The sequence below is a fragment of the Arvicanthis niloticus genome, chromosome 11 (genome assembly GCF_011762505.2).
Source record: "Arvicanthis niloticus isolate mArvNil1 chromosome 11, mArvNil1.pat.X, whole genome shotgun sequence".
NCBI classification, from domain to species: Eukaryota; Metazoa; Chordata; class Mammalia; order Rodentia; family Muridae; genus Arvicanthis; species Arvicanthis niloticus.
The window spans coordinates 70,183,502-70,206,663 of record NC_047668.1 but is presented as its reverse complement, the minus strand read 5'-3'; the positions used below and the strand labels follow the sequence as shown (position 1 = coordinate 70,206,663).

Sequence of the window (23,162 nt, the reverse complement as noted above, 5' to 3'; positions counted from 1 at the left end):
TGTGCGTTCTCACCTGCTCCAGTCACCATGCCTGCATGCTGCTGTGCGTCCCCTTGGGAGGGGGATAGACTCTTACACCTCTGCAACCGTAAGCCCCAGATGAACCCTTCATGCTACAGGCTGCTTTGGTCAGACTGTTTTATAAAACAGCAATAGGAAAGTGATTAATATAACATGGACTCTCAGCCCTGACACTAGCAACATTTGGGTCAGATAATTCTTTGCTGTGGGATTTTGTTGTTGATGAGTGTTTTGTTTTATGTGTAGCTCAGGCTAGCCTTGATCTCAAAGCAATACCCTTGCCTCAGTCTCCTGAGTATGGACATGGCAGATGTGTGCCACCACCCCTTGTGTAACCGTGGGAAGGGGGATTGTGTGTGCCAGAGATCAGCAGCGCACAACAGGCGCCAGTGATGAACACCTCCACCGCGACCTCCAGTTATGACAACTAAAACTGTCCTTGTGACAAATGTCGCTGGCAGGGCTGGGGGAGAGGGTGTGTCTCAATGTATCATTTTTCTTGGTACTCAACTGGTGTTCAGAATAAATGGATTCTCTCTTGAAAAGGCTGTTTTATACCCAAAGTTCACCATCCTGGCTCATCAAAGACTCAGGGCTGGTCTACATTACTAAGTCTTCAGCTAGGAGCATCTAAACATGATTAAAATGTGTTATACCAGTCTGGTAGCTAACACACACTAAGGGAGAAGGAGTTCCCCAGAGTATAATCAGGCTACGTAAATTCCCTAAGTATCTGAAAATCTGGAATAAGACTGAAAATCAGAATGACGTTCTAACATGCTACTCAGATATTTCCCTGAGGAAGGGCATCTTACTCCCAACATCTTCAGAAGCTCTGCCTCCACAGAACTTGCCTTAGCTTTCAAGAAGCTGGGGGTGAATCCATCTGAAGTTTGAGTCAGCAAAAGGCACCCCAGCAAGGAGTCCCTGGCCAGCGTGAGGAGGATTGGTTCTGGGACATAAATAGCTGCTACATCGTCAAAGCTTCCTGCTTAAGAAAGGGCTTTCATGAGAACTCAGTTCATTGTGTGAAAATTCAGATGACTGAACTATAATTAGCTCGATTAGTCAACGTTTTAATTCATAGGATTCTGGCTTTGATGTGTTCCTTTCTCACAGAATCAAAGCTAATAATTCTGGAATCGTAATTGGGAGCGGAGTGCCAGCAGAACGAGGGGAGTTCCTCACCTCTGCCAAGTCCGGTTTCTGCGACGGTTGCTCCCTGACCATCCATGCCCATACACTTGGTCCAGGCATCTCAGTCTTGCTCTCAGTCCCTGTTGAGGCCCACATTCTGCCTCAACACTTTGCTTCAACACTTTTGGGGCTAAGTGCTCTGATCAAGAGAGAGAGTGGGGCAAGCGACATGAAGAATGGAGACAAGACAGGGTGTGATTCAGTCTCTTCTATTTTCTCAAGTCTCTCCTCTTGAAGGGAATTCTGAGGTATTTATATACACAAGCTGGAGAACACAGGTGAAAACACTTTACCACGTGCACCATACAGCTGAGGTCACTAAACAGCAAAACAAGCTATGTGGGATAAACAATATATTTATCAGAGTGTGCTTCAGCTGTTATAGGCTTTTGACAACCAAGTCTTTCATCAGGGTATATGGTTCCAGATGGCTGCAAAGTTGATCTAGCCGCTTTCTACTAAAGTCGGCTCCCAAAAGGTCCCCCTTTTTAAATTTTTTTCAAAAGGGAAGGCTGGGAAAACTTACGGAAACCGTGCCTGTCCTAGGTTGGAGCAAAGGACCCCAGCCTCACTTAAGATGGTGAGGCCTCCCTTATTTTAGGGGCAAGGGTCTCGATATGCTCTCTTACCCGTCATTGGCTATCCGGCTTAACACGTAAGTTAGGGGTTAATCCTCGTCAGTCTTGATGACAGTTTTCAGAGTCCCCTACTTCCAGCCTGTAATAGTGGATCTGTATGGGTTTCATTTGTTATCTGTTGCCGTACCAAAGCCATCAGTTTGAACAGCATGAACCCGAGAGACAAGAGACTTAATATCTAAACCGTTGATATAAAAGCAACACTCTTTAAGGCAACACACAACTTCCCCTGTTGGAGAAGTGAAAGGTCTAAGCCTTGTACCCACAAATTTTCAATAGAAGAAATTATACCAATGAAATCCTTGAATTTTACATCAGCTTAGTAACAATTATACAGATTTTGATTAAGACAGCCTAATATTAACCACCTCAGTCCCCAAGTCCAGGGAATTGGGGCGCCGACTCTTCATTAACTTCTTCAAGCTGAACATGGGCGTTGACTTTTAGAAGAGGAATGAGGGGAAGGGTAAATTGATAAGCATCTGAAGTCTGTCTTAACTGCATCCAGCTGGAAGTCCAGGGCATCAGTGAACATGCAGGTGATAAGAAGATTCATTCACCAAGGCTGTGTATTCTGTAATATACAAATCTCAAAACAAGTTTTAGTATCTAAATAATTATTTTGATTGATTCTCTGGAATCTAGTGTTCTGGAGGCCTACCTCTGTCATGTCTGATCCATATAATTCTGGAAGACATAACTACTACCTTAATGACCTCATCAGAAAACACATAGAAAAACCTTTTCCAAATTAGCCTTTCCTTAAGCCAGTAACCAGAAAAACCTTTACATTGAGTTTTTATCCAGAAAAATATAACTATATAACTCAGAATCACACCCATTTTGAAAGTTAAATCAATTAACATTATCATTCTGCTTAGCTCTCTGTCTAGAGCAGCCTTCTATTTATTCCTCGAATCTTTAAAGCCTTTTTCATCTGTTTTTACTCATTTCTTGCCCCATTTTCGTTATTATAACCTTTATCTATTTATCTGGCTCTCTTGACTCAGAGCAGCCTGCAATTTACTCCTTGCATCTTTAAAACTTTTCTCATCTGTTTCTGCTTATTTTTTTCTTGCCCCATTTTTGTTACTATAACCTTTATCTATCTGTTTGGCTCTCTTGACTCAGAGCAGCCTGCAATTTACTCCTTGCATTTTTAAATCCTTTTTCATCTGTTTCTATTTACTTATTTCTTGCCCCGTTTTTGTTACTATGCAATCACCTTTGTTTCACTTCCGAATTCAGCCAGCTCCGTCAGTCGACTGGTTCTCCAGCGCAGGGTGTCTTCCACTGTATCCCGCTTACTGGAGTCCCTGTTCAGGCGCCACTAATGTTGAGGCCCACATTCTGCCTCAACACTTTGCTTCAACACTTTTGGGGCTAAGTGCTCTGATCAAGAGAGAGAGTGGAGCAAGCGACATGAAGAATGGAGACAAGACAGGGTGTGATTCAGTCTCTTCTATTTTCTCATGTCTCCCTTCTATTGAAGGGAATTCTGAGGTATTTATATACACAAGCTGGAGAACACAGGTGAAAACACTTTACCACGTGCACCATACAGCTGAGGTCACTAAACAGCAAAACAAGCTATGTGGGATAAACAATATATTTATCAGAGTGTGCTTCAGCTGTTATAGGCTTTTGACAACCAAGTCTTTCATCAGGGTATATGGTTCCAGATGGCTGCAAAGTTGATCTAGCCGCTTTCTACTAAAGTCGGCTCCCAACAAGTCCCTAGCTTCAGAGGACATTTCCTCGGTGTTCTCTCTAAGTCAAGATGCCCAGTATTTACATTCTATATATGTAGAGTTCAACATGAAGCTTCACAGGCCCGAGCACAGAAGACAAACTGAACGTGTGGTTTTTAGACTTCGTTAACAAGCACAGTGAGAGATCCTCCCCACTTCAGGAATCACACCTAATTGAAACAACAAATTGAAGTGATTATGTTTCTCTCTCTCTCTCTCTCTCTCTCTCTCTCTCTCTCTCTCTCTCTCTCTCTCTTAAATTATTGATTTTATGTATATAAGCACACTGTCACCTTCTTCAGACTCACCAGAAGAGGGCACCAGATCCCATTACAGATGGTTGTGAGCCACCATGTGGTTACCGGGAATTGAACTCAGGACCTCTAGGAAGAGCAATCGGTGCTCTTAACCGCTGAGCCATCTCTCCAGGCCCTGTTTCCTCTTCTCAAACACAAGCACACAGGTAATTCTGGTTAATGGGGTAAGAAGGAGTCTGCTGGGAGATTCTCAAAAGTATCCCTTGCTTAAGGCAAACAAGCCAGCTAGATGGCCAAACACAACCATCTGTAACTCCAGTACCACAGGAGATGACACCCTCTTCTGACCTCCACAGGCACCACAGAGAGAGAGAGAGAGAGAGAGAGAGAGAGAGAGAGAGAGAGAGAGAGAGAACACATACATGCATGCAAACAAAACACTTATATGAGTGGAATAAAAGAAATAATCCAAAAGGGGGGAAAAAAAGCAAACATGGAGCCAGCCTTCTGCAGTTGGATGTTGTGTTTCCACACGATATTAGAGCTGTGCAGAGCATGAAATCAGGACTATGTGAGGATAAAACATTGAAGGTATAGAACGGGGAGGTGGAAGGCAGGTAGCACCTGTGACATTGGCAACAGTGTATCAGCTTGCCCCAAGACATTGGCAACAATATATCAGCCTGCCCCAAGACATTGGCAACAATGTATCAGCCTGCCTGGTAGCTGGGGAACCTCCAGACTTCTTACTAAGTAGGCAAAGCGGCCAGCAGAGATCCTGGATGCTCTCTAATGGTGAAGGCCATCTTAGTATGGTTTCTTTCTCATTTCTCATTTTGCTTAAATCCCCTAGTTATGTAGCACAGCACAGATCAAACTTGGTTTTTATCTTTCTGAAGGCTAGTGTGATCCCCCCCCTCCCTCCCTCCTTCTCTTCCTCCCTCCCTCCACTGAGCAGTAACAGTGAGCTCCCATACATGGACCTGATGAGGAGTGAGTGGCAACAGTTGCTTATCTTTGTTGATGTTTTGTTTTATTTCTTACTGCTTCTGAGAGACAGGATCTCATTATATAGCCTAGATTGGTCTTGATCCTCCAGCCTCAGACCCACAAATGCTGAAACAGGAGGTATGGGCCACCACTGGGTTTTGTTTCTCACAGCTGACAGCATTCTGACAGTCAGAAGTGATTACCAAGATCTTTTTGTATATGTTCATGTGGAAGTGCTCCCTGGGGGGAACTCTAGTGTAACACGCCTTACTGAGCACCTATCTTGTGTATCAGGACCCTAGAAACACTGATTTTAAAACATTTGGTGAAATGGTGCCCATTGTTCACATTTTACAGATGGGGAAGTTAAGGTTCTGAGTGTACTAACACATTTGTATAAACCCCCTAGTTATGTAGCATGGCACAGATCAAACTTGGTTTTCATCTTTCTGAAGGCTAATGGTATGCAGTGTGATTTATTCTCTCTCTCTCTCTCTCTCTCTCTCTCTCTCTCTCTCTCTCTCTGTCTCCCTCCACTGAACAGTAACAGTGAGCTCCCATACACGGACCTGATGGGGAGCTAGCAGCAACAGTTGCTTATACTGCAGGGCACTGTGCAGCTGAGGAAGGTTAGATACACTTAGTGCATTTCAACCTCCAGGGATCTTCTCAGGACTTAGCCGCATCTTAAGCTGCATCTGAAGTTGGTTGATGGCGTAGGAGGAATGAGGGAACAGAACTCTCACTTTCTAAAACTGCCTGGATGAGTAGTAAAGGCATGCACTGTCCCCCTCCAAAGCAGATGTCCGCAGAAGTCCTGGGTGCTGCTTCAGAAAGCAGAAAAAAAGGGGATGGGAAACACCTTCAGATGTTTTTGCTTCGGGCTCCTAAGAACAGTGCCATGGCACGTAGACTTTGTAAAGTTGAGAGACTAAAGAAGGTGTCCTCACCTGCAGAGCAAAGTCTGCAGCCAAAGATCAAAAGCTGCTTTGCTTCCTATGTTTGCCTGGCTCTTCCTCACTCTTGCTCTGCTGCTGGCATTTCTCTGCAAAAGACAAAGCATGGCGCCTAATGACAACCCAGGAAGGACAGTGGCAATGACCTCTTGGACTAAGCTCTGGTCCCATTCTGATCTTGAGCTGCTCTTGAGAGTATTGGTCCAGGTGAAGGCATTGGAAGGTTTTGGGAACTGAGTTTTCTTTGCCAGAGAACCTGCAGTGCACTTTCAGGAAAGGTGTTCATCAGGATATTGCCTCTCCTTATATGACCCTGGCTAGGGAAATTAATAAATCCCACACTGTTCCCAATGCTGTTCTTCCTTTGTAAAATATTAAGCATTGTTGATCATAAAAGCCTGGAGGTGAGTGTTACCATCTGCTTACTGTGAGGTCTTACAGTTGTTGCTGCAGAGGAAGGGAGACCCCTGGGGACCAGCTCCAGTGTTCCTGCTCACATATGCCCATCTTTTCTCATACAATGACTTGTCATCCAGAAGCTGGTATCTTCACATACTCTGAAGCACTCTGAAGAGTGGAGAAGTGTGGTGTCTTCCCCAACAGAAAAGCCCACACTAGTTAGAGAAGATCCAAGAATGGAGATTCACAACAGTCCACGAGATTCTTGGTGCAGATCTGCACAAGCCAAAGAAGGAAGATATGTCAATGTGAAGAGTGGCTTAGCCGAAGGTGGCTGAGAAGCCAGCACAGATAGGATGAAGACCATGGCAGAGATGGTGAGTCCAGACTGGGGGAGTGGCTGGGACTGAAACAATAATGAATCATGTTGAGGCAATAACAGGAGACATCTACTGATGGTTCTGAAAAGAGCATTAGCTGAGAATGGGACAAGAGGAGTGGAAGAGGGCTGGACAATGACAGGAGAATTTAAACACTCAAGCATCTTTGGTACTGATGAGAATATTCCTATGGAGATGTAGGGAAGCAACACAAGAGGCAGACATGACACATGCAGGGGGAGACTTTGGGAAGGAATTGGAGAACATTACCATCATCTTTCATTTGTTTGTTTTCATGAGTGTTTACTTACTTGCTTACTAATTTGGTGTTGGGAATTATGAATAAGGCCAGTACAAGTAGGCCAGTATTTTACCATGGAGTTACAGCCCAGTCTTTACTGTGAGCTCCAACACGGCTGTATGTGTTCTGTTCCTCTGACAGACATCTATTCTACGTGTGCTGGTTTGAATAGGTTTGGCCCCCATAGACTCATGTGTTTGAATGCTTGGTCATAGAGCATGACATTATTAAGAGGAGTGGTCTTATGGGGAGGAGGTGTGTCCTTTATAGAGGAAGTATGTCACTATGGGGGCAGAATTTGAGGTCTCCTATGCTCAAGCTATACCCAGTGTGGCACACAGTCTCTCCTTGCCACCTTTGGATCAAATGTGTAGAATTCTTGGATCCTCCAGTGCCATTCCTACCTGGATGCTGCCGTGGTTCCCACCATGATGATGATGGACTGAACCTCTGAACCTGAAAGCCAGCCCCAATTAAATGTTGTCCTTTATAAGAGTTGCTGTGGTCGTGGTGTCTCTTTATAGCAATAAAAGCCAAACTAAGACATATGTTCCCTCAAAGAGCTGTCTGGTTCAAGATGAAGACAAGAGGCCTCATTAGGATCCTTTCCTCCCGTGCTTTTAGCCTTTCTCTCCTGGCCCAGCAAGCTGTGGCGATCTGCTCCAGCACACACTATCTGGCTTTCTCCCTGGCTATGTGTGATTCACTTACCTCTTGATCTTCAATGGTTAAAATGTTTATGTCAGATCTCCCTTAACAACGGAGCCCTTAATACAAGCTAGAAACTGCATTTGCTTTCCTTAGGAGCAAGGAGACACAGACAAGAAAATGTTAGCCAGAGGCTAAGTAACTGTCCAGGTTCATAAAGCATATGTAATTGGTCCTGGAAGGACTGGAGCTTGGATACAGGTGACATAATTCTAGAGCCCATCTCTTTAATTTCTGCACATTCTGCTTTCTTCATATAAACTCTCTTGGAGGAGGGAAGGATCTGTTAACCAGCAGACTCACTGATGTAGTGGTTCTTAGCTTCCCTAACACCGAGACCCTTTAACACAGTTCCTCATGTTGTGACGACCCCACCCCCACCCCAACCATAACATAATCATTGTTGCTACTCATAACTGCAATTTTGCTTCTGTTATCAATCATAATGTAGATATCTATGTTTTCCGAAGGTTTTAGGGGACCCCTGTGAAAGGGTCGTTTGATGCCCCCAAGGGGTTCAAGACTCACAGGTTGAGAACTGATGCACTAGTGGCTTGTCTTGGTCCAGGACACTCCAAGTTTAAGGGATAACCTCATTCTGTAGTGACTCAGACATACAGCAACTGTCCTGAAGCCTTTCAAATGAGAGGTCACCTTGATCCACCTGTCACTAGCCCTGTACCCACAAGGAATGCCTCTAAACTCTTGCTTTCCTATTTATACCAGGCCAGAGCTGGGCAGGAAACAGAAGGGACACTCAAATTGGGTAACTTGAAGAGAGTTGAATAAAGAGGCCATTTACAAAGGTGTGGGCAGGATGTGGGGAAGCCACAACTGCTTGACCACCCCTAGGCCTGTAGAGGGAAGGGAAGGTGCGGTCATCACAACCTACAGAGTGTGTCCTGCATGTCTAGGGCCACCTCACTGCAGCTGTGACCACAAGCCACAAAGTCAGCCTTAGGCTGTGACACCTCAGCTCTGCTTCTGCCCTTTTCTCTTTACCCAAGATTCCCCTCTGAGCACATTTATTTGTAACTAGAATCTTTTGTAGCTGCCACCATGTTTGCAATACAGCTGAAGATAATCTTGAACTCTTAGTCCCCCTGCCTCCACGTAGCAAGTGCTGAGATTACAACTGTTATGTGCCCACCATTCCTGTCTACCTGGGCTCAAGTGGATGTCTCCTAGGTGTTATGCTACTCTGGGAAAATTAATTAACCTCTTCATGAATTTATTTCCTTGTGTGTAAAGAGGGAATAATTAAACCTGTGCCCCAGTTGTAGAGAGTACGCTTAGCATGTACAGGGCTCTGGGTACAACTCTTAGCTCTGTAAAAAAAATAAAATAAATAAAAACGCAAATAAATAGAATAGATAAAAGTGAAAATAAATAAAAGTAGGGGCAGTGATAGTGGCCTTAGAGTGGCAGTGATGTTTTACTTATAATTTATTTTGAATGAGTGTTTGACTGTGTGTATATATGTGCACCATGTACATGCCTGGTGCCCTTGGAGGGCTGAAGAGGGCACTAGATCCCGGGAACTGGAGTTAAAGATCGTTGTAAGCTGTCATGTGGGTACTGGAAATTGAACCTGGGTCTCTTGCAACAGCAGCTAGTGCTCTTAACTGCTGAGCTATCTCTCCAGCCTGCTGGTTTTTTTTTTGTTTGTTTTTGTTTTTGTTTTTTTTTTAATCTTACAGTAAAAACACAGAGCATATGGTACTGAGTAAACTCTATATCCTTTCTTTTCTTCCTTCCCCGTCTCTTTCAGGTACATGTTTGGGGCTAGGGCCCTGCACTTTGCACATGACCATACGTGCTCAACAAATATTGCTTGCCTGGTGGCTCAAGGCTTTTTGCCTCAAAACTGGTAAATGCTTCCTAACTTATCACCGGAGACTATAACTGTTCTGATGGCTTCCAAAGTTCTTGCTGCATTACGGACACGACTCATGACTACTGCAAGCCACATTACCCGAGCGACTGCTTGTGCTTTATGACACTGAGTATTTGGCTTGTGTTGTTATTTATGTTCATCCTTTATTAAACCATTAAAAAGCTTTTCTTTCAAAGTCAGGTCCTTGCACTAGCTAAGCGTACACTCTGCTGTGGAGTGCCAACCAAACAGTTTTTCAAAAGTATTTTTAAACATCAAGTACCCATAAAAAAAAAAAAGTTTTCACAGTTGGTTCTCTCTCCATTTGCCCTTCCCCGTGCTTAGGAGGAGCCTGAGTCGCAGCCAGATTCTTGTCAGAGTGCCTTTGAAAAAGTGGTGCTCACTGGTGAGGGGGGGACCTGTGCCTCTCCTTCTTCCTAGTCACAGATGTAAGAAACTCCAATGGAGTCTAAACGCTGCTCTGAATCCACACCTAGAACGTGCAGAAAAGTTGCCCCAGACTCTTGGCATTTCTGGCAGAGTGGGTGGTTCTGCTGACCAGATCCAAACCCACAGTCTGACTTCTGAGCAAGAAGCTTCTCTCTCCTCTCAGCTTCCCTTAAAGCTTCAGAAAACGACAGGGCTCTGTTGTTTCTGGGGCCCGGTCCCAAAGCACCGCTTGTTTGTTTGGTTGTTTGGTTGTTTGTTTTTTGAGACCCAGTTTCTGTGTGGCCCTGGTTGTTCTGGAACTCAGCTCTGTAGACCAGGCTGGCTTCTAACTCACAGAGATCTGCCTGCGTGTGTCTCGACCTGGTCCAAACCCTAACCCTAACTCCAAATCATTCAGAGGCAGACAACGAAAGCAAAATGGAAGATTGGTTTTCCAAGCATTTACCCCCCAAAGTCTGCCCTTCTGTTGTGCTGAGTCTCTCAACTCCTCGTTCGTTCTATGAATGGAAAAAGAAGCAAAAAATACTCCACGTCTATAAATCCCTACAGGATCAAAGTTTCATGGTGGCAGGAACCAGGTCTCTCCCGATTTTCCAAGCTGTTCTGTTGGCCACGAAGTTGAGTCCGTTTTGGAGCTCAACAAATGGGCGTGGCAACTGAATTACGTACCCGTTCTCTTCCTGCCTGCAGGAAAGCCTCCATTGCTTCAAGATGGAGTGATTACTCCAGTGGACTGCACACTGCTTCAGAGAGGGACTTTGGACTCTTTGGGAGGTGGTTTTGTGTGGCCATAGCAGCAGCTTGTCAAAGGACAAAACAGAGAAGAGGAACGGTTACTTTTTAAAAATCTGAAGGCTCCTTTATTTTTAACACCACAGAGTTTTCTCTTTTCAGATTAAGTGGCTTCTGCCCTCTTGCAAAGGATGGTATAGCTGAGGAATTCCTATTTACTTTTTAAATACTAATAGCTGTTATTATTTTGAGACAGGGTGTCTTATCTCATCTAGCCCAGGCTGATCTGTAATTAGTGAATAGTGAGTGTTAACAGAAATTGACCTTGACTTCTGAATCTTCTGCCTCCAACTCAGGATGCTGGAATTTCAGGTATGCACTGTCATGTTTGATGTTTATTATTTTTTCCACATAGAGGATTGAACCTAGGACCCCAAGCTTAGAGCTATATCTTGTTTTCACTTTTTTTTTCTTTTTTTCTTTTCTTTTTTTTTTTTTTTTTGAGACAGGATTTCTCTATGTAGCCCTGACTGTCCTGGAACTCATTCTGTAGACAATGCTAGCCTCAAACTCACAGAGATTTTTCTGCCTTTGCAAAGATTAAAGGTGTGCCCCAATACCTCCTGTCTCTGTCTCATTTTTAAAAATTTTCATTTTGAGCCAGTCTTGCTAAGTTGAGCAGGCCAGTTTTGAACTCTCTTTGTTGCCCATATAAACTTTGATTTTCTGATCTGGCTTTAGCCTCCAGCATAGCTGGGATTACAGGCTTGTACACAATGCCCAGCATCTGAAGAATTTTGTTTACTTTGTTTCTTTAACTGTCACAGACAAACTCTCAGCCCCACCATAGGAACCAGATGGCTTGAGGCTCCTGGGTGTGACCTGCAAGGGCCTCCTGACATCTAAACTCCAGGGTGTCTCCTAGGGAATCAGGACACAGCTACACTAAATTAGCTCCTTTCCTTTCCCTCCAGATTTCAAAACCTAAATGCTTTCTTGCTGGATACTATATAAATAAAGGGGAAGACGAAGCAAACAGACACCTGAGCCTCTGAGAAAGCTAGCCACTGTAACATGTAGTTTTTCGACTTACTTCAGTCAAGGCCACTCATATTTTGGCTCCAAAATGAGAGTGACCCCCAAATGGCCACAGCACAGACCCCCACAAAATTTCCCCATCTCCTAAAGATGAAATTACAAATGTTTGCAAATAAGTACTTTCTTCAGCAAAATTTCTTTATCAAAAAGGACACCATACTTGTCCCGATGCCCATGAAAAGGGCCTATGGCCAAACGAATGGGAAATCATTGGCCCGATTAACATCCTGTGATCTTAGATCTAAAAATGACCCTGGAACCGGGTAAACAAGGTGACGTCAGTGTGCTGGACAGGCAGCAGTTCTCTACTGCCACCTGGAGGGCAGTGTGGGCAATGTCGTACAAATTGTTTGCTAGTTTAAAAAGAACATTTGGGCTAAAGTGTGTGGGAACAGGGTCTTCATAGAGGGGCAATTTTGATATAAAAAAAAATTAAATTCTCAGACTCTACAGGGAGCTAGCAGTGTGGCTTGGCTCATGACACAGGCCACCCAATTTTCTGTGCAGCTTCAGGCTTCCTTGGGACTTTGGCAAGGAAGGGAGTATCATGGTTCTAATTTATTTTCTTGTCAGGCTAATATGAAAAAGAGACTGCCCAGCTTTCTGCATTACACAACTGGCATGCTGGGAGATGCCCCAGAAATGTGCTGGGGGTGGGAAAAAGTCAAAGACACATTACTATTTCCCTTAGCAGATCATCCACAAAAAGAAAAGAAGATGAAGAGTGAATTTTAACTTAACAAAAACAAAGCAAGGCCGGCTTTACTTTCAGATTAGTCCATTTACTTGGAGTGTTACCAAGCATCTCAAAATCTCAGTGGCTGAGGACAAGTATCTATGCTTTTTTTTGCTAGTGAGCATGAAATCTGCCATGACCTGACCAACTGGCAGGACTCCAAGCTCAAGGTCCTACACAGGCCGACTCCAAGTCACTCCACTCTTGCAAAGGAACCAGAAAGAAAGTTTGTCCCATCTCTGAGGATTCAGCGTTCAAGGACCAGGCTGACCTAGGCAAAAACAGAAGATGCTCCTAGCCTCCCATCATCTAATGTGTAGGGCAAGGGAGATACACACTGTCACCTACAGAGGACATCCTGTGAAGTCCCATGGCCAAGTGTGGCCATGCATAGTTCTGCAGGGAGGGAGGAAGGGGTTGCAGATAGCATATGTGTTGTTAAAATAGTAAATGTAACATCATGAAAGGCTTTATTCTTGCCTCCCTCCCTCTTTCCCTTCTTTTCAGCCCTCCTTTTGTTTTTGAGATAGTTTTACTCTATTGGCCTGGGCTAACCTGGAACTCATTTTGTAGCCCAGGTTGGCCTTGAACACCTATCTCGGTCTCCTCTCCTGAGGTTTGAGATTGCAGGCTCCAGGGAACTGCACTCAGCACTTTTACTTGCATTTTTTTGAAGAAGAATGTTAAGCCAGGCATGATAGTACATCGGCCACTTAGGCTAGCCTGAGCAACTTCGTGAGCTCCTCTTCCAGAGTGAAATAAATAGGACTGGTAATGTCAGTTGGTGACAGACCATGTGCGTGGCATGCTCTGGTCTCCAAGTTCCTTCCCTGGCACCCCAAAGAAGCAACTTTAATCCCCATGGTGTAAAATGTTTTCCTTCCAGGCGTGAATGGTCCATGTGATTACATACTTGCATCACCATTTTCATGGGATGCACAGATGTGGATTTGTCAGCATCTAAAGTATGCCCTTAACCTCAGAGGGTTATTATAATGGGACACAATTTGTATCCAAACCAAGTCCCATGTAGGACAGTCATGGAGTATTAGGGCCAGAGTTAACAGAGCCACCATCTACTGCTCCATCTGGATCTCAGAGATACCTTGATAGTGAACAGCTCAGAAGGGACCAGTGTCCCTCCCTCTTTCCACAGCCCTTCCTTCAGAGGTAGGGGATGACCCATGAACTGTGAGAATGCCAGAAGGAAGTCACAAGGGATTTGTGGCTTCTCGTGCAAATTCATGTTAATAGGAAGACTCGGGACAGCCCGACAGCTGGCTGTACATCAGACATGGCTGGTAGGACACACCTGTCTGCTCAGAATTCAGGAGGCTGAGCAGGAGGATTATGAGGTGGAGGCTAGCCTGGGCTAATACAAAGTCCCTATGTCAAACAATAAAAGAAGATAATTGGCAGTATTTAATGATATTTGCCAGTTTTTATATTTGTTTGTTTCTGTTTTATTTCTTTTTTTTTAGACTGTGTTTGTTTGCCAGTTTTTGTTTGTTTGTTTGTTTGTTTGTTTTCAAGACAGGGTTTCTCTGTGTAGCCTTAGCTGTCCTAGAACTAGCTCTTTGGAGGATTAGGCTAGCCTAGAATTCATTGAGACCCCTTTAGTACCTTCCTCAAAGTCCTGCTCCTCTTCCTCCGATAAATCCAGAATACATTTAGAGCCCTTTATTCACAGATATTCTACATGCCAGCCCTGCCAAGCCCTGCCTGTGCCCATGGGAAGCACTCAATAGTGGGCAAAGCCAGGCCCACCTCCTGAAACAGTGTTTGACTGAAAACTCAGGTAGAGATGCCAGTCAAAAACGCCAAACAGGAGCTGGAGAAATGGCCTGGAAGTTAAGTGTGTGTTTAATTGCTCTCCAAGAGGACCAGGGTTCAAATTTAATCACCCATATCAGGCAAATCAAAGTCCTCATAATTTCAGTTTCTGCGTGCACATGGTACAAACAGATGAATATAAGCATATAGACATGCACACATGTGAAAACAAACCTTTAAAAACCCCTCTAAATAGGGTTGTGGGTTAGAGTTCTGTTGGAAGAGCGCTTGCCCAGCATGCTTGAAGCTCTGGGTTTGCCGAATAAATTGGGCGAGGTGGTGACACCTGTAATCCCAGCCGTTGAAACAAGGAGAGTGAAGGATCAGAAACGTAAAGTCATCCCCAGCTACACTGTGAAATTGAAGATAGCCTGAGTTACATGAGATTATGTACGTATTTAAAAGTGCAGAAACCCTATCTTGTTCACTGGTATATCTCTGTATATCTGTAATAATCTGGAGCCTGGCATACAAGATTAGATTGTTGTGAAGAGCGGCAGTGGGTATTTCAATCTCAACAGATTTCTGACACTCACCGTGGCCAGGATCTTGGGATTCATCCTGTGTCCCTGGCAGGGGGGTATATCACTCCTTACAGAAGGTTAAACTGCAGATCACAGCTCAGCTACTGCTGATCCAGGCTGATGAGTCACCTCTCTGAAGTCACCTGCTTCTTCCAAGAGAAGGGAAGTGAAGATGACATGGACCACGGCCATGTGGCATTGGTGCCTAATAAACACTGTCATTCTTTTCTGTATTCACTGTTACTGGCTTGAGCTATGACCTCCTGCGTCATGCGTTCAATGACATAAGACCCTGATCCATGTCTGGTATAATTGGTGACATTTTGTGTCCTTGGAGTCTGTGCCTCAACAAGGCAACTTCAGACACTCATCCTCCATAAACTAATTAAAACAGCCATATTAATAGTTTTAAAAAATCAGGAAAAAAAATATTCTATGTGGCCACATTAGGAAGAAAGACAGACAGATCCAGTGACCTCCCTCGAGTTCATCTTTGGGGTCCTGAAGTAAGGTTAGAGTTCAAGTAGACCGTCAAGTTATACGTACTAACTAGTCCTGGTCAAGGTTGGCCCCGCCCACTATTGACCTATCATTTTTCTAAGTTGTAAATCCCTTTGTGTCTTCTCTGATTAGTCCAAGCTTCAGGCTTTTTCTTTTCCCATTATGGGACTCTTGAGGAATTCCAGTTTCTTGGAGTTCATTGTTTCAACTGTCTGCTAGCCAAACGGAAGGACACACATATCTCTTTAAAATACTTTCATCCCCCTAAGTCCATTACATCCTGAGGTGGTTTATTCAAAATGCCTGCTGCAGAGGTGGGAATCAGTTCTGTAGGTACCTACCATGTGTGGGCCTGAAAAGGACCTGTGCAGAGGGGGAAGAGGCATGGGGGGAAAAGACACCCTCATCCTGACTGCCAGTGATTGGGTTTAGCATAGATCAGCTGCCAAATGCCGTTAGAGTCTTGTTGAGTGACTTGGACTTTAGCCTGTGCGCTGGGGCATGGCGGGGTCAGACTGGAGGTTTTGGCAGTTGTGTGAGGGTGGATTGAAGGAGAAGCCTCGGATTGGAAGTTAGAAGATGTGTTAGGATTTAGTCCAGGTGAAAGGTGGTGGGTTGCATAGGGTAGTAGCCCTGGAGACTGTAAGAGGACAAATTGAGGACCTTTAGAAACATAACTGACAGAAAGGGTTCAGACATCACTAAATAGGAGAAGGGGAGTGGCAGGCAGGTGAGTGGAAGCCCAGCGAGTCCCCTGCAAATAAGAGTAAATGGTGCTCTGTAAGCTCAGTCAGAGCTGCATAAATGGCAGTGTGTCCAGAAGGCAGGCATCCTAAAACATCACCTGTCAAGCCTGGCCAGGAAACACACACAAAATGGACTGCCTCAGTATTTCCTAAATAAACGTAGGTCATTTTTATAGTGAAAAGGATCCATTCATACTTTCTTATCAGTTAATTCAGTTTATATTTACACCTGTCACTATTAAATATGACTGTCTGGGGTTGTTTGTTTGTTTTGAGACGGGGTTCAAACTCAATGTATACCTGAGGATAGCTCTGAACACCTAATCCTCCTGCTTCCACCACCCAAGTACTGGGGTTACGAGCACGCACCACCATGTCCTGTTGACCTTAATATTGCTTTGTTTTGCGTTTTTACATTTTTATTTGTTTTATTCGCAGATGGCAGGCACATCCTAGCATGCATGTGAAGGTCAGAGGACAACATACAGGAGTTCGTTCTCTCCCACCATGTGGATTCCAGGGATCAGATTCAGGTCATCAGGCTTGGGGGCAAGCACCTTACCTGCTGAGCCATCTCACTGGCCTCTTAATCCTATTCTTAAATGAAGTCACTTTTCAAAACCTAAATGCTTACTGTGGGCTCATCCTCAGAACACCTGTCTGTGTGAAATGGTGGCCCAGTGTGCTGGTGCTGCTTGATAAATACTAAAACAGATGCAAGGGTGCGTGCGATGGCTGCTCCTGTGTCTTCAGTTGTGCGTAGGGAACGTTTGGGGAAGCCCCCTGACCTGAGTGATCACTGAGGCCATTAGAATTCTACATGTATGGATTTCCTCTTGGTTTCTATTCAGATTGTGTCAGTATCCAGACCTGAGGCAGGCCTTATATCTATTAGAAACAAATTTTGCCATACAGGTAAAGACTAGCAGAATTGGCCTGAGGGTTGTCTTCCAATTATAGATGCTGGGGGCTCTGAGCAGACAGATCTGGTCTCCTCTGTTTCCCTCCCAAGTCATCCAAAGGCTGACTTTGGTACGAACAGGGAGAGCTGCAGCCTCCTCTTTCCTTGTTCATATCTGATGTGCATGGATGACGTGAGGCACAACACCGAGCAGTTCTGCACCTCTCTCCTTCAGTGTAAAATTGGGGATTGGGCTGGTGATCTATCTCATAGTGTATCCAGCTGGGGATACAGCTCTGTGGTAGGGTGCTCACCTGGCTTCCATCCTCAGTACTGCCAGAAGGATATATATATATATATATATATGTATGTATGTATACGTGATATATATATGTATACACACACACACACACACACACACACATATATATATATATATATATATATATATATATATATATACAGGCAGAGGTTCACATTGATTTTGTCAAATGGGCATACCATTTAATGAGTAGTCTCTCACTTCCAAACAGATTATGGAAACATATCATCTTTATAAAATACATTGAATATAGTGTATGTGAGGGGGCACAGTACAGAAACTGCCAGCATGATGATCCCATTATTAGGGGGAAGTTCTTTATTGTGATGAGAGAGAGAGAGAGAGAGAGCATCCAGAAGCATCTGAAAGAGTTGAGCATAGAGGTAAAAGAGAGCAGACTGGACGTGGCCAGGGCTTGCTGCAAGAAAAGGAAGAGTAGCAGGGGTGAATGGGGGCAGGGTGGTGGTGGGATATGACACGGGGTGAATAGGGTAGTATGGCCTGTGAAAGGATGGGCAGCTTGCCTTAGAAAGAGAACAAATGGGTATCAGGGAGGAGAGAAGCCTGTGTGTGAGAAGGATGGGGACCATGACATGTACAGGAAGGAGGGACTGAGGAAGCCTGGAGGCCCACGAGGACTCTGATATGCAACTATAGGTAGCCATGTGTTCCTTCTGCCAGAGGTCAGGAAAATGCCTTCTTTTGGCAGCTGGGAACCAGGTTCACAAATTTCTGAGGAATGATGGCTTTTATCTAGACTCCAGAAATCCTCCCCTTGTCCAGGCTGAATATATTCCTAGACTTCTTGTGAGACCTAACATGTAGTAGTAGAAACTATTGACAATTATCTAAAATATATATTGGGTTTTTTTTTCCCTAAGACAGGGTTTCTCAGTGTATCCTAGAACTTTCTCTGTAGACCAGGCCGGGGTTGAACTCACAGAGAGCCACCTTCCTCTGCCTCCCAAGTGAGGGATTAAAAGTGTGTGCAATCACAGCCCAGATTCATATGATATATCTTGACTGGTATAGAATAGTAATTCTATACAGAATATATTCATTTTTAAGAGCGTAGCTCCCAATCTCACTCTAACCACTTTCACGATGGCTGCACAGACGCGTGTATGAATTTGGAAAGAACCAACTTCCTTTTACAGTCATGATACTTAGTACCAGGAACCCTAGCATGGGGCTAAAATAAAATCTGGACCACAATTTTAAAGAACTTGGCTTCTGTGATTTTCAAAGCAGTGAAACTGGGGTTTATGGAATTTCCTCCTGCCCCTGAGAGAGATGTCCTTGTGCAGAATTGCACCTTTAGACACGTGTCTCCCCAGGAGGCCCATCCCCTGCTCCAAATGCCCACTATTCTGGCCTCTCCCCACCGCCTTCATCTCTGAGAATCTTCTCTTAGCTCTCCCTTCACACTGAGGTGTTGATGACTGGTAAGCAGCCAGCACAGCCGTTCTCATTAGAGTGCGGGTGTGTGGAAATTAACTTGTTACTAATAATAAGTGCTGGAGTTTGAAATAATTTAATCAACCTGGGCTAACTCAGTGCTTCTCTTGAAATTAGCTCACCCGGCTTTTCTTTTCAAAATTCTTTTATTTAAAACATGCATTTTAGCTGGACTATTGTTCCAGGACAAATGGCCAGGGCTACACAGAGAAACAAACAAACAAACAAAAATATCTATCTATCTGTCTGTCTGTCTGTCTGTCTGTCTACCTATTTTGTGTATACAGAGTAGGTTGGGATGGGATACACACACATGTGGAGGTCAGAGGACAACATTCAGGAGTTGGTTCTCTCTTTCTACCATGTGGGTCCCAGGGATGGAATTTAATTGCCAGGCTTGGGAACCAGCCCCTTTGGGCCATCTTACCATCTTATATGTTTCTTCTATGAGAGGAATAAAATGTGTGGTGGTAATTGGTCATAAGTCATAGGTCATATCATTGCAGGTGACAGCCTACAGGGATATAATGAAGAGCCATTAAAGCTAAATCCATCCTGGATTGCCTTGTGAGATGAACTCATCTGATGGCTTTTTCTCCCTACTTCTCTAGATTTTCCTCCTCCTCCTCTCCCTCCTCCTCTTCCTCTTCCTCCTCCTCTTCCTCTTCCTCCTCCTCTTCCTCCTCCTCCTCTTCCTCCTCTTCCTCTTCCTTCTCCCCCACCTCTTCCTCCTCCTCTTCCTCTTCCTCCTCCTCCTCCTCCTTCTTCTTCTCCTTCCAGACAGCATCCCACTATGTAGCCCTGGCTAGCCTAGACCTTACTATCTATATTAGGCTGGCCTCCAATTCACAGAGAGCTGCCTGCTCTGCCTCCCGAGTACTGGGATTATAGTCTTATGCTCAGGATAATATATTCTCTCTCTCTCTCTCTCTCTCTCTCTCTCTCTCTCTCTCTCTCTCTCCCACCCACCCTCCCTTTTAATTTTATGTGCACTGGTGTTTTGCCTGCATGTATGTCTGTGTAAGGGAGTCAGATCTTGGAGTTACAGACTAGGTTCTCTGGAGGATCAGTCAGTAGTCTTAACTGCTAAGTCCTTTCTCCAGCCCCTGAACCATTTTCTTTTTAATGTTACCAAAAGAAAAAAATCTTTATGAAAATCTAAATCACAACTAAAGTGATACTGAAAACATAATTTGATAAAATTACAAAAACTGTGATTAGCACATAATTTCTAGAGAATATTCAAATGTTCTCAGCACAAAAATATTTGAGGCACTGAATGTGTTAAGCAGTTTGCTGAATTACCCCACACTGTATTTGTAAATTCAAATTCACCCTGTACCCTGTAAATATATACAATGAAAACTGGGCAAGTTAAAGTGAAACATGAACAAATAACAATTATTTAATGAAAGAATGATAACAAATGAAATGTATATTAATTTTATTTACACTGAAGACTCTACGTATCTAATAAATGAATGAATATGTGGACATTTAAAACATAAATTCTGTATTTAAAAAGCTAATGAAATCAGGTATTATGCTTTTCTGAATTATTTATTCATTTTTATGTTCTCTTCTGTAAAACAGCAATTTAAATTTTGTTTTGTTTTTTTGTTTTTCGAGACAGGGTTTCTCTGTGTAGCCCTGGCTGTCCTGGAACTCACTCTGTAGACCAGGCTGGCCTCAAACTCAGAAATCTGCCTGCCTCTCAAGTGCTGGGATTAAAGGCGTGCACCACCACCGCCTGAATGTTATTTTTCTTTTATCTTTCTGAAACAAGTAGCTCACGCTGGTGTCAATAAGAGTCAATGGAAAGCAGCTATGTCTATAGAGAATGGCTGACTGATATGAAAGGAACTTTATTTTCCTGTGTTCATTGTCATCTCCGAGGCTCACTGCCTCTGTCTGCTAACCCAGGCCTAGTCCTGGTAGCCTCTAGCCTCTGTATAAACTTAAGTAGGCCTAGAATAATTTCAGCTTCTAAGACTTACTGCTGAATAAACTCACCCTTTCTAGTTCTTTCTGAACTCTGGCTGACTGGTTCAATTCACCTGTTCTGGCTCAAACTTCTCTCCAAGCTGCTGACTGGTCCCCCCATTCCTCTCTCTCTCTCTCTCTCTCTCTCTCTCTCTCTCTCTCTCTCTCTCTCTCTCTCCCTCCCTCCCTCCCTCCCTCCCTCCCTCCCTCCCTTTTTCCCTCCTTCCCCCTGCCTTGGCCTCTCCTGAATTCCTCTGTTTGAATTCAAATTAATTTTGGCGATCTGTTCTGATCTTCTGGCTCCTCATTCTCTGGTTTGTTCTCTTTATCTTGTCTTTATAAACCTGCCTCCTTTCTCTCTTCACTACTCTCTAAGTACCTTCCCTTTTCTCTCTCCTCCTGAGAGTTGGGCATATGCTATTCTGTCAAATCTTTCTCTGATTCATCACTTTGTCTACCACTTAATTAGACATCACTTTCAGATATGGGTGCTTCCTTCTACAAGCTAACTTTACCTTCATCATTTGGAATTAAAGGTGAGTACTAAGGGCTGAGTCACCACAACTAGAAACAGATTTTTTTTTTCAGTAAATAACACAACCTGGGGGGTTCACAGTGTGTCAAATAGCCTGTGATATACACTGATAGAAGAACCGAGATAGAGAGAGGTTAGAACGTTGCAGGTCCAGAGCCTAATTGCCTATCCCAAGCTAGCTTTAGCCTGCTGAATAGCCATTGCTTATACACCTGTATGTTCAACTAGCATTCTATGAGTAGTAGATTAAAAGCCTTTGGAATCTTTTACCTTAGCAGACTCAGTGGCTTCCACCAACCCAAAAGCTAAGACTGTCATCAGATAGCACCTTAGGCCTGTAGAAAAGCATCCTCATCTTTCTGTAACCACCTCTCTGATTCCACTTCCAGATTGAAACATGGAATTCAGGGTAAATTCTAAATCTGTGTTCCTCAGTCATGCATCAACAATGGCTCCAGAATAAACTCTTCCCTTTAAGATAAGAGCTGTGCTTTTACAACAACACTGGTCTCAAGTTTACTGTATACCTGAGTATGACCTTGAACTTCTAACCATCCTGCCTCTTCTTCCCGAGTACTGAGACCAAATGTTTACAACTAGACAGTTTTATACAGTGTAAGAGACTGAACCCAGGGCTCTATGAATGCCAGGGAAATGCTCTACTAATTAAGCCACATCTCAAACATCTAATTTCCCCCTAAATAATATTCAACAATAATAATATTCAATATCCTTCAAAAGTATGTGTGTCATAAACAATTGTTAAGAGCAAAAGAAATTTTCCAAGTGACAGTGGGCTATTACAAAGTTCTGGAAGAATAAACAGAGATGTCAGCTGGCCTCTTCAGATTCTGCACAGCACTGCAGGCTTCCAAAATTGTGTCAGGTTAATCATCTTTGATAGTGCTGCCCTTTGATAGTTGGCCCTACCCCTGAAGAAGCAAAACAAAATGGGAGCCTCTGGTGGGAGCCAGTCCTTCCACCAATCCAAATCAAGAAACAAGAAGATGGGAATTAACACTGCAAATTGCATCTGAGTGTATATGGGGGCACACCTTCAATCCCAGTGCTCTGGAGGCAGAGGCAAGTGGATATCTGTGAGTGAGAGGCTAGCCTGGTTTATATATTGAGTTCTGGACCAGAGCTTCATAGTGAGACACTGTCTCAAACACCAAATTTAAATAAATAAATAAATAAATAAATAAATAGATTTCAATTTTTATTGTCAATACCTAGACACACACCCATACACATAAACACACACACACACATAAACACACACACACACCCCACATGAAAACACACACACCACAAACATACATAAGCACACATACTCTTTAAACTAAATGAAGTTGGCTCCAAGACTCAGTCAAAAGACAACTTTTCAACTTCTGAAACCATGTGAGCGGCACTTCTCCCTGTCCCTTGTCCAGTTGGATTGTCTGCCTGACTAGCTGCATTGTGTTTCTGGGAGGACCTGTCACTGCAGGTTGCTAGAGGAACAGAGCAGAGACCCCAGTTGAGAACCACAGACACCATGCTTTTACTGGTTGTGTGGACAATATAGGCAGTGCCTCCTTCCCCAGCCTGCCCTCTCTGGGAATCTCCCCCTTCATCAAGAAGAAAATAAATAGGTCTCCCTGGTTGGCAGGAGATTTCAAAGATTCATTTTAGGGTCCTCTCCTCGGGACTCTTGATTTAGGATTTTAATTGTTGCTCTGCAAGCACAACTTTCATAGTAACAAACAATTTTCAGCCCCTTTAAATTCATTTAAGAATGTATGCCACATAGAACAGTCAGGGCATCGGCCATGTGGGCTGCAAAACAAAGCAGTGCCTGCACAGGGCAGGCGTAGGGCCACAGTGACT

At 43.9% G+C, this 23,162-nt stretch overlaps 1 long non-coding RNA gene across 4 annotated transcripts; it reads right to left on the bottom strand.

Annotated features, from left to right (window-relative positions):
• Positions 1 to 1,411: 1,411 nt before the first annotated feature.
• Positions 1,412 to 17,071, bottom strand: LOC143443930 (uncharacterized). 4 transcript variants are annotated; one of them, XR_013113378.1, is made up of 4 exons: positions 14,860 to 17,071; positions 6,237 to 10,724; positions 5,805 to 5,899; positions 1,412 to 3,777 (listed from the first exon to the last, which is right to left on the bottom strand). It is a non-coding gene; the product is annotated as an uncharacterized LOC143443930 (long non-coding RNA). The 4 variants fall into 4 exon arrangements; XR_013113379.1 differs by having other exon boundaries at positions 6,250 to 10,724; XR_013113377.1 differs by having other exon boundaries at positions 5,805 to 6,485; positions 10,594 to 10,724; positions 14,860 to 17,048.
• Positions 17,072 to 23,162: the final 6,091 nt, after the last annotated feature.